The sequence below is a fragment of the Panthera pardus genome, unplaced genomic scaffold (assembly GCF_024362965.1).
Source record: "Panthera pardus isolate Hobbes unplaced genomic scaffold, ASM2436296v1 HiC_scaffold_13, whole genome shotgun sequence".
In the NCBI taxonomy this organism is placed as follows: Eukaryota; Metazoa; Chordata; class Mammalia; order Carnivora; family Felidae; genus Panthera; species Panthera pardus.
In genome coordinates this window covers 193,441,672-193,460,909 of record NW_026526688.1, presented here as the reverse complement: position 1 = coordinate 193,460,909, position 19,238 = coordinate 193,441,672, and the positions used below count along the sequence as shown (strand labels likewise).

General features: G+C 44.5%; 1 protein-coding gene across 3 annotated transcripts in view; it reads left to right on the top strand.

Moving 5' to 3' along the window:
* C1QTNF7 (C1q and TNF related 7) overlaps positions 1 to 19,238 on the top strand; it is a 110,994-nt gene that overhangs the window by 29,793 nt on the left and 61,963 nt on the right. The window contains exon 1 of one of the 3 annotated variants that reach the window (XM_019453683.2): positions 3,287 to 3,843. The exons of the other annotated variants lie outside the window; for them this stretch is intronic. The gene's annotated coding sequence lies outside the window, so the exon portion shown is untranslated. Of the gene's footprint in view, positions 1 to 3,286; positions 3,844 to 19,238 lie in introns of those variants that run through there. 3 annotated transcript variants of the gene reach the window in all.

The following is a 19,238-nucleotide window of genomic DNA, read 5'->3' as shown; positions in this document are numbered from 1 at the left end:
AAGCTTCTACAAACTTTGCATCATTTGAGTGTCCTCACTCTGACTGCGACTGCCACCGAAGGGTGTCCCCTCATTCATTTCTGCCTTTGACATCCCTGTGGTGCCCTCATTGGCTGGTTCTAAGCAGGGAAACTGACTGAAAAAGTTTTGAGGAAATTTAGTTTCAGGTGTCGGGTCCCTGAAATATAAGAGAGAGTAGAAAGATCCAGGGATAATGCTGAGTTAAAAACCTGTATCCCAGCTCACTGACGTTTAATAAATACTAGAAATTTATAATCTAGTCTTTGAAAGGGGGATTTGAAGAAGGAAATTAGTCAAATTTTTCAGTTTGTGAATGAAGAAAATTCATAAATAATTTCATTTCCCAGCATAGTTTCTCGGTCTCTCTGCCAAGCTATCTTCATCCAAAAGAATTTCTAATAAGCAAATTTTTATAACATTTTTACAGTTTATAAAACAATTTCACATGGACTCTGTCATTGGCCCACCAAACACAGATGAGAAACAGATAATAATGAAAACACTTAATACCTATCTGGAACTTTCACTAATGTTATCACATTTCCTTGCAACACACTGACAAAAGCGTCTTCCTTGTAATTCTCTAACACAGCACGTTGTCTTTCCATATCTTTGCACATGTGGCTTCTGTCGCTGAGAATGTCTTTCCTGGTACAAACTCCTGCTTGGCAAGTCCTATACCGCCTCATGCCTTGTTGCATCGGGATCTCTCTTTCGTCTCTTTCCTGAAAGAGACCAAGACTAGAGGAGTATGAATAGGCAGCCCCCACCGTGGAGAGGGCCAGGCTGTGCTGCCCTTACAGGAATCCGAGGGTTGACCAGAAGGCTGGCAGGTGTGACCCAAAGTCCGTTCCTCAGCTATTGTTTCTTATTCCAAGAACCTCACTCTTGATGAGCCAAATCTAGTTTCCTTGTGGAAAACAGCAAGGAGAAAAATTAATTTGGTGATAACAGAGGGCTTAACATTACTGGTCTAATGGTTGGAGATATTTCAGTGAACCAGACATCCCTGCCCACAGTGAAACCTACAAACCAGTGAGGAAGACAAGCATTATGCAATTATCTTAAAAATATACAACTCCTCAACTACTATAGCTATGAAGTAACATTTGTAAAGGTGTACAAAAAGGAAACAATAATGAAGGGGAAGGATAGGAGAGTATAAGGGAGAGCTAGAGCAGGCACAGGGCAAGTCAAAGAAAGCTTCCCTGAGGTAAGGACACTGGTTGAGTTCAAACTGATGAGAAGGATTTATCAACACAGAGGAGTCTGGGAGGAAAGCAGGAAGAGAAAAAGAACGTTCTGGGCAGACTCCCGACAGCTGTCACCCTAAATTCAGTGGGGAGTCCCTAAAGAAAACCACAGAGTTCCCCTTCACCCCCTCCCCTTCTCACCGGGTAACACCTCCCTGACGTGAGGCAGCTGAGCTCAGTGTTAGCAGGAAAGAAACATAGAGCTTGATGGCTCAGAGCCCAGGAGAAAAGAGGGGATGGAGGTAGATTGTGTCATGAAAAGAACACGGTGCTGGTCATCACAATTTACATGTGGACACTGCCACTTACTAGATTTGTGACCTTGGAAAAGTCACTACCAGCCTCTGAAAATTGTTATGAGGATTCAATGAGAAAAGAAACAAGTGGGGCCTTATACCCAGTGAGTGCTCCGTAATGTTAGCTTAATGTTCTCACTTTCTCCAGGTCTGCTCTGGACTCAACTGTGTCCCTTCAAAGTTCGTAGGTTGAAGCCCTGACATATAGGGTAATGAGACTATATCTGCAGATAAGAGTCTTTAGGAGGTAATTAAGGTTAAATAAGCTATAGGGTCGGAGCCCTGCTCCACATGGACCGTGGCCTTATAAGAAGAGGGAGAGAGGGAGAGAGGGAGAGAGGGAGAGATGGAGGGAGGGAGGGAGAGCCTTCCCACTCTCCATCATGTGGGGATACAGTGAGAGGCAGCTGTCCACAAGCCAGGGAAAGGGCTCTCACCAGAACCCGACCATGCTGACACCTCATCTCAGACTTCCAGCCTCCAAAACCATGAGAAAGTTAATTTCTGTTGCTTAAGCCCCCTGTCTATGGTGGTTCGTTATGGCGGCCCAAAAACTGCTCTTAGAGATGATGGAGTGCAAATCTTAACTGCAATGACATTCAAAGAATGAATTTATGAAAGGGCAAAGGAAGGGAATGGGATAACTAAACAGGACTGGGGGTTTGAGCATTTTCATCAGTGAGGCTGGTCTCGATCCATTTGCTGTCTGGCCATGAATACTTGGATGTACAAGTACATCCTGTGTCCAGGATGCACACAGCCTCGCATGTGTCAAAACTCTACAGATGGTTTTCTGTGTGGTTGAGGAAAACATTTTCTCCTTCTTTTCATTCTTACTGTTGCATGAGAGATGGAAGGACACATAAACTCTAAGAAAGAAGGAAGATCAGTAGTGGCCAGACCGGGGATACAAGCGCCAAGAGATGGCATAATAAGGGAAGAAAGGCAAAGTATACTCCTTAAAAGGAGAAGGGAACAAGTCCAAGAACCCAGGATAGAGGACGTGGCACCATCCCATCAACAGAGCTTTCTGTGTGAGATGCTATTCGGGATGCTGGAAAATACTTCCTCACAATTTCAAAGCCTGCAAGTGTTGATAAGCACGACCTCCATGCAGAATGCATTTGATCTTCCCACCGCAAAATGAGGCAAGCCCGGCAGGACAGGGATTATGTCTCCAGGGAGGAAATTGTGGTTTGTAATGCTTCAATGAAGTTCCCTTGGCTGATGAGTGTTAGAGGCAGTAGCCAAGCCTTGATTTTCTGATTCCAGACCCAGTGTCCTTTCTGTGGCAAATGTCCAAACATGCTCTACCTTTGCATCTGATCTTGATCTGGTTTTCCAAGGTCAAAAGTTTTCTCCGTGTCCTGTCTTCTTCCTTGACCCAAGGAAATTCTCTGCCCCAACAAGTCAGATGGCTTGTTGGATGGCTTCTTCCAGAACAGAAAATAACCCTGAATGGACTATGAGAACAGAAAGGGACAAGAGAAGCATGTAGATTGGGCCCTACTGACAAAATCCCATCGTGGGGTATAATTGGTCTCCGCCTTGATGAAGTTCTCCCTCAGCGATCCCGATACTGTGAGACCACACAAACACAACCGTTATTCTGACTCCCACTTTGCAGCCCTGAGAACTGAGATTTATGACACGCCTTCTAAAGATCAAGAGCCAGATGCCAAATCTTTGTCTCGACCTCCCTATAGGGGACGGAGCTCTGGTGTGACAGTCAGGAGGCTCTTGGGATCCAGTCCTTCCACTCATACCCCGTGCGCTCCTGGTCAAGGCTTGTAAACCCTGGGTTTCATTTCCTTCCACTGTGAAATGAAGGGACCGGAGGGCATGGTCTCTGAGAACGTTCTCTGAAGTGGCTGGTAAGAAAGCAATCACAAATATTGAAACAAAATATGGTCCAGATTCTTCATGCTGGTTCCCAGATATGATTCAGGGAGGGAGCCAACAGATAGAGGAGGCTACTTATTTTTGCTGGTGAGGTCAACAGATACTTCTTTCGAGCTCGATCAAACAGGAGGTCTGTGCAGGCCACAGCGTCATTGCACGTCATGGGGCTTGCGTGCTCCCTCTCTCCCAGCCACTGCTCGAAGCCCGGGAGAACGCTTTTGAAACCAATCAGGAAATTACTTATCAATCTGCAGCCCCGCAGAGCTATCAGGCTCCTCGCTGCCAAAGAGAAGGGGATTTCGAGTTAAAGCTCCACATCTGCGTGCACTAGAATTCAAAGACTCCAGCTGTTGGAAGGTCTTGCGAGCAACGTAAGTAAACAGCCCTCTCTCCCGATCGAAGTGAACTTCTTCAGGCTTTTCTTCTCCCACAGATGAGTCTTTTGGCTCGCGCTGGTGTTGAGCTGTTCTCTCTCTGTCCATCTATGAAGTTTGGGGGTGTTTACTGACTGGGGCTTACTCAATGAACCGTCTCCTCTGGGGGTTGCTTCTGCTGAACAGAGGAGAGAAAGCGAAAGTCGTCAGAATCGGCTTGGCTTGGGAAGGGTTAGTTCTGAAAAGAGCCTTTGACTTGGCAGTTACGCTCCTTAGTGGCTATAGATCCATAGTCAAGAGGAGCAAGAGGCTGACACTTGCGGGAGCCTCACCCGGAAACACGGAATTGTCATCGAGTGCCTACATCTGTCATCCGTGCCTACATAATTCAAATTGAAGGGCTTTCCTTCATTCTGATACACCGCAGGAGTTTGCTCAAGGAAAGGGAAACATACAAGCTAATAGTGTCTGGTGGAGATTTCCCTGTAGTAGTATAAACCTTGTGCTAGATGTCGTTTGGGTTGAGGGTGCTGATTTATTTACTGTTTATTTTATTAAACAAATGTGCTCGACATTTTACATTGCTGTGGGGAGGATAAGCCGTTCGTTGCAATACACGAGCGCGAACTGTGTTGGTAAAACCATGGGCTTGCGTTAAGAGTAATTATGAGACGGGATTGCCTAGTGTCGTACATAACACACTGTACTAGAGCATATTTCTTTCAAAGCTTTTTTGAAATGTTTATTTTTGAGAGAGGGAGAGAGCGCTGGGGAGGGGCAGAGAGAGAGGAGGACAGAGGATCCAAAGTGGGCTCTGCACTGACAGCAGAAAGCCTGATGCAGGGCTCAAACTCATGAACCGTGAGATCGTGAGATCACTATTAGGAGATCATGACCTGAGCCGAAGTTAGACGCTTAACCGACTGAGCCACCCAGGCACCCCTCTTTTAAAGATTTTTTAAATCAGATTGTGGTTAAGGACTGGGAAGTAATTGCTAAGAGGACAGCTCATGTAAAGGAAATAGCTCTGTTTTGATCAACATTCGCTCTCTGACACCCTGCAGCTTCCCCAGGACCTTGTCCTTTTCCAGGGTCTCTCATCAAGAACCCTACGGCTGCAGGGAACTCGCGTCCCAAGGTCTCGGACTCTGTCCCCCCATCAGACTACACATCTCTCAATATGTCTTGATTCCTACTTTGCATAATAAAGCCTGGCATCCGCATCTTGGTTCTCCTACTCCCTGGAAAGCTCTCCTAAGCACAAGAACAACTGGCCTTAACTCTCCTCGATATCTGACTCGCTTTCTTTCCCTTTGAATACCTTTGCTTCACAGTTTGATGTCCTGTAAGGACGAGACCGGCTTGTTCCTCATATGCTAATTAACTCCTCTGTGCCTTGATGGCAGTGCGTGCGTAAGGCATGTCAGAGGGCCAGGAGGCTCCGGATGGAAAGGGATGTATAACAGCCTATTTCCTGTGTAGACACCCCCGGAGCAACTTTTAGTCTGAGGTGATCTCTAACCTTTCACTTTTACTTAGTACATATTACGTGCTTGATGTGCTAAAAGCAATAAAAACAAAAGCTGAGACGATGCTCCCCTTCTAGAACGAATGTGTTTGTAGTCTGTGGAGCCCAAGCCAGCTTTTGTTTTCATGGCAATAATTAAATAAATCTGGGCACTAGCTGTTGGACATGTGGGGTGCAATGGATCATAAAATGGAGGGATACGTGTTTGGAATGTGAAAGGAAATTATCCAAATATTGGGAAACATTTACTGGGCATTCGCCATGCATTTGGCCCTCTGCTCACCGTGTCGCGTGATGTCTTTGGAGCAGGCAACTCGCTGGTTAGGAGTAGCGGCTCTGCAACCACAGCACCCGGGGACACGTCCCAGAGTGGCCTCTGCGTGGTCACTTCACTCCTCTGTGCCTCAGTTTCCTGAGTATGAAATATGGGTAAAAACCTTGGGAGCTCATGGGAGGGTTGAGAGTTAATGTAAGCAAAGCGTTTCTCTGTAGGAGAAACTGAGGCTAAGGCTAGCTAAGTAACTCGCCCATGGCGGTCATGGCCGGCAGGGTTGGAATTTGGAGGTAAATGATCTGGCTGCATCGTAGTGGAGAAAGTCCACGTTTAGAACCAGCATCTGCTTTCCTTGCTTCCCTCATGCTGTTGGGTTCTTTGGGGTGTCTCCTTGCCAGGCCCTCACAATGCCTCCTGGGGACATGTGACTGACCACCGCCCGCGAAGATTTCAGACCAGGAAACAAGCTCAAGATGCGAGACAACTCGCCCCTAGGTCACGCACTGAGAAATTACCAGAGCTAGGAGCTAAGCACGGTCTTTCAAATCCCCACTCCCACTTTCAAATCCCCTCTCCCACTCTTTTCGGGACCCCACACTCTTGATGAGGCCAAGTCCATACTGCCCCCTGCAGGGGAGAGTGAGCTAGTGGAAGAAGCCAGTGCTGCATGCGTATCAGTGAAGGCCTCGTGGGTAACTGGCCCGCGGGCCTCATTAATTAAGGGCCCCTTGGTCAGTAACTCTCCAGAGGATTTGGATGTGCATCAGAGTCAGACAATCACATTCCTCAGCCTGTTTTGTAATCTGGGAAAGAATGCATATTGCCATATCCACCTGAAGAAGGTGAAAACTTGTGCTAAGTACAAGAGATTGGGCCTTTTCCCCATTCAAATTTTTTGGATTACCCTGTGGTCAGAATCAACCTTATTCCAGAGTTAGTTACTGTCTTGTTTATATCCCGGTGCTTTCTTCAACTTCTGGCATGCGTCACCTGCTTCCAAGCCCTGTGACCACCTGAACTTGTTGTCATCAACACTTTTGGTTGCATCAGCAGAGGGGCGGTTTTCCTTCCTTTGTAGGCCTTTTATTATAAATCCGTACAGCTCCGTGGAATTCATCACCACTTAGTACAAAGTGAGCTGCTGTCTGTATAGCATGAGAAATTTGCTCAATAAACTTAACACAGAGAAATCACGACTTGGAGCATTTACTGTGCCGAATAAAATACAATGAGATCGATTTCTCTGAAGACTACTTCGGCACAGATAAATGCAAGCCAAACGTGTTCTCAAAACATGTGCTAGGATCTTTAGCTGCCTCGGAAAGAGGTCACAGAGGGCGTGGTGGAACAGGAACCACTGATGCTGGGAATAATTTCTGGTGGTGGCAAATGTCAGAATTGGAAGGGAAACGGCCGTGGTTTTGAACTCTGGCTTGATCACCTTCTAACTGCAAGACTCCAAGTATGTCACTTACCTCTCAGGTGTATGTAACAGACATAACCAAGCCCGCATGGCACCTAGCATAATAGGTGCCCGACCAGCAGGGGTGTTCCTTTTCTCCTTAGCTCTGGTCCATTCAGTCTGCAGATATTTACTGAGCACCTACAATGTGCTATGCACTATTCTAGATATACCTGTGAAGCGAGAGCCAAAGTCTCTACCTTCCTACCTCTAGAGGGGGCAAAAATAGAATCATCAACCAGAATGTAACTTCAGAGACTGGAAAATGCTATGGAGAGAAAATAAAGTACAGTAATGAGATAGCGTGACTAGCAGTAAATCCATGGAGCTTCTTTTAGGCCTGAAAATCTGTTTTGTCATTTCCTTTCCTCATCGTAACATCATATGCCGTGAGTAATTGCATGAAAAGAAGGAGAGAAAAATCTCTGAACCAAACCATACTACATTCATTCTTTCATTCCATCTTCTGCACTTTTTTTCAAACTGCTCTTTGTCATCAATGATAAAGGAGTAGGTCTTAAGTGAATGAAGATTAATTAATTATTCTTCTTAAAAAGTTCAAATCATCACAATTCCTAGGGATTACATTGTTGGAGAGGAGAAGAACCACCGCATGGCAGATTTTAGGGATGATTTGTGCCGCTTCACCATGACTTCATGTGTGGCTGCGAGTCTGAAATTGTACATATGTTAGTGCAGCCAACATGCAGAGCTGCCAGACGTCGGCCGATCCAACGTTCTATTAGCCAAGAGTCATGTGTATGGCTTTGAAAAACAATCCACGGTCTGAAATGTTTCCTTTCTTAAAATGGTGCAGCAAACCTCACTTGGGTCTGAGACAGCGTCTCTCCATAGCGAAGGTCACAGTGTAGATAACTTGTACCGGAGGAGTCTTTGTCTTTCAATCAGCCAACTATTTGTGGCCAGAGTATACTTGGCCGTAACAATCTGGATGATTGTCTCATTACTCCATTATGCCTTTATCACCATCGTGTAAACCCCAATTAAGGGTCCACAACTTAGAACGAAAATCTTGTGTTCATGGCAACACAAACCGTGAAGGCCAAGGTTTCCGATTTTCAAATATAGCACTGATATTTTTTTTTTTTTGCTTAATTTATAGAAATGTGATCTCTCCAAATTGCAAACACATTTTTAGCAATTGTTTTGGGAAAACCGGGTCCAAAGTTAAAATCCAAGGACTGAAAACTAAGAGTGAAGAAGAAGGGACTAGGACATTGACAAGTTAATTAACTGGTCATGGAGAGTGTTGTGGGGCAATTCTCCAGTCATGGAGAGTGTTGTGGGGATGCTTCTCAGGACTCCAAAGCAATCTCACCCAGAGAATGGTGGTGAGCTGCTGTCCAGAGGCAAGAGTAGGAGAAAGAGGCTACTGTTACATGTGCACTTTTATGACAGATACCATTCTCAGCTTTTTATGTATATTAGCTCCTCATCAAGACCCTAGTGTGGCTACTATTTGCTTATTCTACAGATGGGGGGCTGAAGCTTGGTGCAGTTAAGTAACAAGAAAGTTCAGCACCCGCTAGGAAATGGCAGGACAACCTTAATCCAGGACTGCCCAGCCACACACCCCACTCTACCGCCCTGCTGGAGAGAGATAAAGTGTTCTCCCATCCCATGCGATACACATTCTATGTAAGTAAAGGAAGGATGTACTGCACGTTTTTAAATGTTGAAATGGCCTTCTGAGGGAAGAGGCTGAGGAATCGTCTCTTCTTTGGAGGTCTATTAAACCCAGATTGCTTATCATACACGTCTGGTAGGACTTCAGTGTGGTCCTTTCCCAAGGTGAAAAGAAAGACAAAATGATTGCTCAAGGTCCTTTCTAGTTTTCCTGACCAAAGGCCAACTCTACACCCATGCAAGGCAAAATGGTGGTGACATGTCAAGCCTGGTCACCCCGCTCTCCCTGCCCGACTCCATGCCGAGTGCTTTGGCTGAAGTGATGTCCAGGCTTCCTGGAAAAACCACAGTCAGTCAGATCACAGGCTCTGCTGGCCATTTTCCCACAACCAGGGAGGAGACCCAACTCTGTTCCAGTTCATGCCCAACCAAAGGAACACCATTCCAGGGAATCTATTATCTAATTTGGTGGTTGTACTTCCAGTGTTTCGGAAATGCAAATTGGGACCAAACCGGCATAAAAATGGAACACGGTTAGAAAATAAGAATGTCTTCTAAAATTCTGGTTACCAAGTGCATCAGTTTGGATTGCATGTATCTGTGAGCATCAGAAAATCTGGTCCTTTCACATGTAAGGGGTTTATTTTTCTCACATAACAAGAAGCCGAAAGGTAGATGATCCAAGGACGATGTGGCTATTTAAAGGTGCCATCAGGAAGCCACATTCCTTCTGTCTCCCTGCTTCACTAGTGTTGGTTAGCACATGGTTTTCATCCTCATGGTGGCAAGACAGCTGCTGTACCGCTAGGTATTGAGTTCATATTCTGGGCAGGAAGGGAAAAACCTTCTTGTCAAACTTTGCCCCTTTAATTGGAAAAGGAAACCCTCTTCCAGGACTTCCCATGTACTTGTGCACCCCTCACAGCAAGACGATCTGGAAATTTGTGTATTGTTTGTGTATTCTGTCTTTCATGTAGAAAAAGTCAGGGGGAAACGGATTGGGGTGGGTTTTGCAAGAGTCAAACCTATAGTATTTGTCAAAATATTCCACAAATTCCTGTTTATGAAAGCAATAAATTTGGAATTTGATACATAAATAAGAACTATATTACATAAACATTTGCTAGTTGCATATATTTTGATACTTAGTTGTGAACATAAAAGTATTTTTAAAACAAGGGGCAGGTAGGGACAGGATAAGGGGGCAGGTAGGGACAGGATTCTATCCAAAGTACCACAGAGGAGGAGGAAGAAATGGGTTTGGGTGTCAGATCAAGGTCTGCATTCTGCCTCATACCTAACTAGGTGTGGGATATCTGCAGGCCGTCATTTATTTATATTTAAACTAGGGGTAATAGTAACTACCCACAGAATTACTTTAGGATTTAATAAGATATATAAGTTTATAAAGAATATACCTTATAAAGAGTCTGGCACATAATAAGCATTCAAGAAATGATAGTTCTAAGGGTGCCCGGGTGGCTCAGTTGGTTAAGCGTCCGACTTTGACTCAGGTCATGATCTCACAGTCCCTGAGTTCGAGTCCCACGTCGGGCTCTGTGCTGACAGCTCAGAGCCTGGAGTCTGCTTCAGGTTCTATGTCTCCCTCTCTCTCTGCCCCTCCCCCACTCATGTTCTGTCTCTCTCTGTCTCTCTGTCTGTCTCTCTCTCTCTCTTTCTGTCTCTCAAAAATTAAAAAAAAAGATAAAACGTCTAGAAATGATAGTTTTCTCTTGCTTTGCACCTTTTATTCAGCAAGCGCGTAAACCTTCATGAGCTGACAGTTGAAAAATCAACTCTTTGATTGCAAGAAATGAGGACAAATCCACCGAATGGTGTGTAGCCTTGTTCTATCCGTACACGCCAAGATTCTTTCATTTTGGGTTTCATCACATTATCTTAGCAAACCAGACAAAAATGTCCAAGTGATTGTGTTTTCTAAACTGCATCATACACTTCAAAGTGCCATCTGCTTGTAACTTGTTACAAAACAGAGTCAACAGAGCCATTTGTTGACATCTGAAAAAGTGACCAGTGTTTGTTATCAAGGGACATCATTCCCAGAATTTGTGCAATTTGTTCTGTGGTGTTGGGATGTGAAGGAAAGCCTGCACAGAAACTCTCAGCTGTTTCAATACATTTTCCTCATTTTAATCCACGGACCCAGGTCTTAAATCGTGTTGCTTTCCGTTTTAATTATCTCTCCATGTCACTCCAAACTTTGCAGTCAAAGGTGGAGATTTAAGGCTTATCACCTCACAGTCGTCATTGCAAAATTAAAAAGAGGAAATGAAACAAACCAAAAAATGTCCACAGCTTTGCCAAGTCTAAATCTATCCATCAGCCAAAATCTCATTTCTGCACTACGATCAGGTTAAAAAAAAAAAAAATGATAGAAAGCAATTCAAAGTCATTGGCTCCTGTTCACACATGAGCGGACCATTTAAAGTGACCTTTAGCAAGCCATTTATTGTCTCTGTCCTTACCCAGAAAAGTTAATGAACATACCCGTCCCTCCCATCCCACTCGTTTGCTATGAAGACCACTGAGCTAATGCATTAGCAGTGGCACTCAAAATAAAATGATGCACTCAAGCTCGTTTTGGTGTTTTCTGTCCCTCGCAGCACCGTTTGCAGCACACCGTCGTGCATGAACTGCATGACCTTCTCGGGCTCTCCTCTGATTTCTCACCATATTTTTGCAGCCACGCTCTCTTAACAAAAGGCCACTGCTCCTCTGTCATTCTCTCTTCCATACCTAAGTCTGAATTTAGCCAATTCAACCCTTTTTCCTGACCCGAAGGAAGCCAAATTCATTTCATGCTCCTTGAATGTATACTTATTTATTGGACCGAAAGTGATCCAAACAGGCAAAAATCCCTGCCCTCCTTGAGATTGCATTTCCGTCCTCTGGCCTCACCAGCCTAGATATACTGATAAGGACACCTCAGAGTCAACCATCCAATGTCATGCTCTCTCCTCTCGCTGAGATCCTTCCAAGTTGTTTCTACGCTGTGCTCACATGTGCTCATGAATTTCTGTGCAGCAGTCACCATAAATCATGGTCCAAATCATAGTCCTCTATGCAAATCACAGTCTTTAATGGGGTCCATCTTGAGAATGGCAACATTCAAATGATAGATGCAATCTCTTGTTTTCCCAAAGTTGATGATCCTCATGCAGCCAGAGTGTTGCTAAGTTCTGGGCAGAGATGGAGAGAAAGCCTCTTTCCCATAGTGAGTCACCTGGCTCCAAAATAGTTTTGCTTGTACCCAAAGACTCAAGTTTTTACTGGAAATGTCTTCCTGAAAAGTTTCCCTGGAAACATTTCTTTCAACATCTGACATTAACAACTCTCTCCATAAAGCCTTAAAACTAGTCACTGGGCAGGGAAGAGAAACAACTTATACTCTCTACTGTCTGTATCTATCCCCCACCATTCAGATACCCGTGCATACACATCCCCACACCTCTCACCCTTAATGGCCAATATCTAACTTCTAGTTGGCCTTAGGTAGAATACTTTAAAAACCAATGAAATCTAAGCAGTCTAACTAAACAGTTGCCCGTTCAAATGAGTATAGTTTGGAAATAGTTATTCCCAACTGCTATGAAGCACAGAATGGCCAGGCACACCTGAATGCCTTCAGATAGTGGCTTGTGAAGCACCCTTGGAAAAAGCTGATTTGCTTTCTTCACTCTTTATTGGTCCTGTAAGTTGCCTTTAACCTACCAGATCTACTTTCCTTGGAAGAACATAGAAGTAGAGTGGTTAGAAATAGAGCTAAGTTCAAATTATTTCAGGGTGAGAAAGACGAACGTTTGTACAGACTGAGAGCAGTCGGCCAGTGGTGAAGTCGAAGATACCGGAAAATGACAGAAGGTTACTGAGCCAGGTAATCTAGGAGAGACAAGAGGTAGGTTGAAACAGTCCCCAGGGGGAGGGCTTGGTTTTGAATAAGCATGGGTCCTGCCTCACACCAGTGTCCATTAAGACCGGCAGGAAGCTGGCTGGCTCAGTCAGGTAAGCGTCCGACTTCAGCCCAAGCCATGATCTCACGGTTCGTGAGTTCAAGCCCCGCGTCAGGTTCTGTGCTGACAGCTCAGAGACTGGAGCCTGCTTCAGATTCTGTGTCTCCCTCTTTCTCTGCCCCTCCCCCACTTGCACTCTGTCTCTCTCTCTCTCTCACACAAATAAATACACACACACACACAAAAAAAAAGACCAGCGGGAAGCAAATGAGAATGGATGAGAATGTGGATAAATTAGGTATGGTAGAAACATTGAGAGGATCCAGATCATGCTCTCTGTTTTTTGCTAGGATGTTGGAAATAAGATCATTGCTTAAGATAAAGACAGCAAACTGATTAAATGTGTACTGCAAGTACCCAGCCCAGTTCTTGTCATGGGGAAGCACTAGAAACAAATTATATTTACTTCTTTCCCCCTTGACAGGTTGAAATCTATAGCAAATGTTTATCTCCAAAAGACATCATATAAAAATAGCCACCATGACACCAGTCATATATTTTGCATTTTAACTGAAACACATGAGCCTTCCTGAAACTTTTATTTTAAACTCTGAACTATAATGACCTCTCTAAACTCATCTCAGCTTTGAAAATAACTTGGCTCAAGTGCAGACTGTCAGAGAAGGCCTCTGACCACACATATTCTCTTTCTGTGACCCATGAGCCTGGAGAATGTTCTGGAACCTTGCCAGCAAAGAGGTGTGTGGAGGAAGAAAGCTGAACTCTTGGAGCTTTTGATTTCAGTGCTGTAAAAATGGTTCCAGACATGACAAATGAGAGGGAGATAATCTAAAACATGGACCATTTTCATGTTTGCCCTTTGAAGATTTTAATAAGCATCAGCTTTCTTGGGGCAAATCGGGTTCTCAGCTTCCAAATGTTTCAGATTTAGACTGTCTTCCTTTGATTACTTGAAATCCTAAGGGTCAGTTTGGGGAGGTTTCATGCTCAGACTCGAGGGCAGCTGGCAGACAGACACACAGGTAGTGGCCTCTCAGAGGAGAAGATGTTCTTCTTCCCCTCGATACCACCCTCGCCGGCAACGGGGTGGGGAGGAGCATGGATGTGGATGGACCAGGTCCAGATTTAGCCAGGTTTCAAGGTTCCCAAGGGAAGAACTCTCTTACGAGAACAAGGGCTAGGAGTTTGAGATTTCTAGAACACTGGTTTTCTCAATCTCTCTCTCTCTCTCTTTCTCTCCTCTCTTGTAAGTAAGTACTGGTTTCTTTGGCTTGTCCATTAAGAATCCTTGTTACCTACAAGACTGGTAGAGTCATAGGGAGCCAGGATTAAGTATCCACAGAGTGTCTGGAACTATTCTAGACACTCAGGGCAGGGCTGCTATCAAAACAAATGAACTCTCTCCTCTAGGTCTTACAGGCCACTTGAGGAGTATACAGACAAAGACAACAAAAGATGTGAAAACAATGAAGAGGGAAGTGGCTAAGAGAGAGATGTGCTGCTTTAGAAAGGTGGGTCAGGCAATAGCCAAAGTAGGGAAAGAGCCCAAATGTCCATCAACAGATGAATGGATAAAGAAGATGTGGGGTGTGTGTGTGTGTGTGTGTGTGTGTATGTGTGTGTGTAATGGAATATTACTCAGTGATCAAGAATGAAATCTTGCCATTTGCAACAATGTGCATGGAAGTATAATGTACCATGCTAAGCGAAATTAGTCAGAGAAAGACAAATATCATACGACTTCACTCATGTAGAATTTAAGATACAAAACAGATGAATATAAGGGAAAGGAAGCAAAAAAAAATGGAGGGGGGGACATAAGAGACTCTTAAATATAGAGACAAACTGAGGGTTGCTGGAGGCATTGTAGGTAGGAGGATGCGCTAAATGGGAGAGGTTCATTAAGGAAGACACTTGTTGGGATGAACACTGGGGGTTAGGTGTCAGGGACGAATCACTGGAATCTACTCCTGAAATCATTATTGCACTATATGCTAATGGCTTGGATGTAAATTAAAAATAAATAATAAATAAATAAATAAAATGAACCTGCAGAAAGAAAGAAAGAAAGAAAGAAAGAAAGAAAGAAAGAAAGAAAGAAAGGTGGGTCGGGAAAGGCTGGGGCCACAGAAAGCCAACATTTGAGCAGAGACTGGAAGGTAGCAGAATGAGTCATGCCAGCATCTGGGTGAAGATCATTGTGGGCTGAGGAGTAACAAGTTGGAGGGAAGGTATGATTGATGGTGCTTGGTTCCTTCCAGACATAGGAGGATGCCAGGTAGCTGGAATGAAGTGCATGAGGAGGGATGTGAGGTCAGAAGGGAATGAGGATCGAGCCCATCTAAGACCTCGCAAGGGCCTTGAGATTTACCTCCAGGGATGCAGGAGGCTATGGCAGGGCTTTGAGCACGAGAGTGACCGACAGGCTCTGATTTAAGTTCTAAGACCAATCTAAGGCTGCTGCTTGGAAAATGGACCGTTGGGTAGATCGTAGCATCCCTGCTCCAGCTCTCAGCAGCCTCGCCAGGCTTATTGGTGTTTCAACAATAGCAGGCTCACTTGATAAAGAATTCACAGACCAAAATAAAACGGACGTGCATGAAAAGTCTGACAACGGTCCACCTCACAGCTTCTATTTTACGTTGCCTTGTTCTGTTTGAGGGTAGACCAACCCCATCAAAGCACGGTAAAACAATGCAATTAATTTGATTAAGGACATTTCTATTTGTGACATTTTACTTTCCCAGCCAGAAAGCTCAAATGCCAGACTGCTTTGTTCAAAACTAGACCCAAAAGCCAAATAAAAACTGTCTGTTGCCTTTGTTTTCCCTGGACCTGTCTTCCGTGGCAATCAGAGTGATATCTCCCAGAACGCAAGAAGGATGTTTGCATCCCAGCCCCGCTCACCAGGGTCCTGGGGGTCCTACTTGAGCACGTGTGACCAAAGCTCTAGCTGTAACCAGATGTTCCTTTGATGGGCCTTATCTCTTGTGCACAGGACTTTTTAGGGGGCCGGGAGTGGGGGACCGGGCTGATACAGAAACTAGCTAATTGAAGACTTAGATATGAGGAGACATAGATCCCAATCAAATACTGTTTATCATCATTCGTGGCCTTTATTTCATTGTTTCATCAATAAATTCATGTCCCTAATATGCAGCAGCTGCTGTTCCAGACGCTCAGGGCTCAGCGACAAAAGGACAAACAAGAATACCTGCCTTCGTGGAGCTTACATTTCATGGGGGTAGATAGGTGATACCGAAATAAATCAAAAGCATAGTATGTTCTAGAATAATACACGCAATGGGCTTTAAAAAGAACACACAAAGAAGAGGGTATGGAATGGCTGGATTTGTAGTTTTGAGAAGAGCGGTCGGAGAGGCCTCGGTGGGAAAATGAAATGTGAGTATAGCCCTGAAGTGGTGATACAGCAAGATGATGACAGATACAGATACAGATGATACAGATACAGATACAGGTGTAGTTATAGGTATAAATAGACGCAGGTGTAGGTGTAGATATCATACATGTGTACATACACAGATACACAAACACATGTAGATGTACATTACCTACACATATACAGACACCTAGGTGTTGAGGATATAGAAACAGGTATAGATATGGACAAACCTCTGAGGGAAAGTTTTCTGGGTGGGAAGAACAGTGCGTGCAAATATTTTACCTTGCGTTGTTCTGTCTGGGGGCAGACTCACCCCGTCAATGCACAGTGGCAGGAATATGTTGAGGAGCAGCTCAGAGACAGTGTGGCTGGAGCAAAGGAGAGAAAGGTAGACTATAAGGTCACACGGTGGGGAGGGGCAGGCCATCAAAGGCTTGTGACTTATTCTAAGCCTTTACTTTTTAGTCTAAGAAGGGAAGCCATGAGAGGGGTTGCACGGGAGTGCTCTGCCTGTTGAGCGCCTTCTCCAAGGGCGGGAGCAAAAGACCGGGTGGAAATGGTTGCAATGACTCAGGCAGGAGATAATGGTGAAAAAGGGACAAGAGTGACAGCGGTGGAGACGGTGAGGAAGGGTGAGATGCTTGAGACAGCGCTCAAGGAGAAGCACAATGAGTTGTCTCTAATGTCGGATTCATGGAAAAGAGGGGCATCAAGGGGAATCCAAGGTATTTGGTCCGAGGATCAAAAAAAAGAAAAAAATTGTTACTGATTGGAGCTCGAGGCTGGCGATATTGGGTTCATGTTTCTCTGAGACACCATGTGTAGATGTCTAGTCGGTGAGTCTGGAGTTCAGGAGGAAGGTCTGAGCTGCAAGTAGATGTTTCAAGCCATGTGATTGGATTGGATAACTAAGGGGAAGAGGATCAGTACAGATAAAGAAGGGATCCGAGGATTGAGCCTGGGCTTCCAACATTTACAGATTAGGAAGAGGATAGGAATCCAGGAAAGGAGGCAGTGAAAAGGAAAAGGAATAAGAGGAGAACTAAGAGACAGTGGTTTCTCGTGGACACGCGAAGGGAAGAAGTAGGAGTGATAGTTCAGGTACTGAGAGGACTAGGAAGTGACCGCCACCGTAGACTCGTGGGAGTGGTTGATGGCTTTGAACAGGTTGCTTGCACTGGAGCAGCGGGAAGGAAGATGGAAGCCGGTGGGGCAGGTCTGAGAGACAGTGTTGGGGGCTGGGGATGAAACTCCAGGGAGGGAGTAGAGAGACTTCATTCAAGGACTTTGCTATAAAAGGGAGCAGCAAGGTGCATAGGGGCACTTGTACCCCAATATTTATAGCAGCACTCTCAACAATAGCCAAATTATGGAAAGAGCCTAAATGTCCATCAACTGATGAATGGATACAGAAATTGTGGTTTATATACACAATGGAATACTACGCGGCAATGAGAAAGAATGAAATGTGGCCCTTTGTAGCAACGTGGATGGAACTGGAGAGTGTTATGCTAAGTGAAATAAGTCATACAGAGAAAGACAGATACCATATGTTTTCACTCTTATGTGGATCCTGAGAAACTTAACAGAAGTCCATGGGGGAGGGGAAGAAAAAAAAAGAGGTTAGAGAGGGAGAGAGCCAAAGCATAAGAGACTGTTAAAAACTGAGAACAAGCTGAGGGTCGATGGGGGGTGGGAGGGAAGGGAGGGTGGGTGAGGAGTATTGAGGAGGGCACCTTTTGGGATGAGCACTGGGTGTTGTATGGAAGCCAATGTGACAATAAATTTCATATTAAAAAATAAATAAATAAAAGGGAGCAGCGAAATGAGGCACTGTCTTGAGAGAGAAGCCTTTGGAAAAGGTAACATATTAGTGCTGTATATAGTATATGTAGCAATACAGATCAGTACCCAAACATAATTTACTTTATATGCATTGTTCCTATACATTATTTCATTACTATATATGTATATGCAGCTACATATATAACTTCCACATTTACATATATAATATGTATATATGTAATCTCTAGATATACATTATTACACAACTAGAGAGAGAGAGAGTGAGTGATAGATAGAAGGGAAGAAATGACCTTCAGAGTGTGCAGGACACCGAAGAGACTTGCTGGGGTGATGTCATTGAGAAGACAAGAGGGGGAAGGGAGAATGGATGAGATCCAAGGCACAGGAGGTAGGTTGACCTGGGATAGAGGCACAAACAACAATAAGGGAGTGGCAGAGCATACCCACTTGATACAATACAAAAGGGGGTATCAGTGTGGTGGTGGGAACTTCTAGGTCTTCTCCTCTATTTTCTGAATAAAATGGGAAATAAGGTCATTCATTGAGGATAACCACAGAGGAAGAGGTGTCAAAGATTTAAAAAGAGAAGACAGGTATGAAATGGTTATAAAGGAGAGTGGGATGGTTAATGAAATGAGAAAATTGAGTATCACTGATGGGCAGCATTAATCAAGGACGCTTCTGAGGTGAGCAATCACATTTGGAGACGCAGGGCAGTCAGCCTGGTGGTGCGTTTTTCTCTAGTGCTTCTAGCCAAAGTGGTGGTTTAGCTAAATAAGGTTCAATAAGGCAAAAGAGAGGCCAAGGAGTCAAGGGTTTATTGCTGAGAGTAATTGTCATAGAATCTAAACAGGGTAAGGAAGGAGGTGAGGACTTGAATAGGGTAAAGAATAAAAATGGCAGCATCCAAGTAAAATTAAGCAGTGGTTGAATTGGGGATACTGACTGGAGTCCCAGAAAAGAAGCGTCAGTAGGACAATGGGAAGCATGAAGCTTGGTTTATGAAGATTCTGCAGTTATAGGTAGTTACAAGCTCTCCATACCAGCATGTCAGTAAGAGGCTGAGATTGGGTGGGAGACGAGACCACTGGAAGAAGTCAAGGAACTGTTAACCAAAGTATGTGGCAGGTTTTCTAAGGAAACACTGAAATCACCTAGAATCAGGACAAGAGTGTCGAAGAGAGTGACGGACAGAGGCCAGGAACTGAGACCTCCCAGATATGATGGCAGTGAAGTGAATTAGGAGATGATGTCAACCCGGAAGACTGGTGAACGTCATG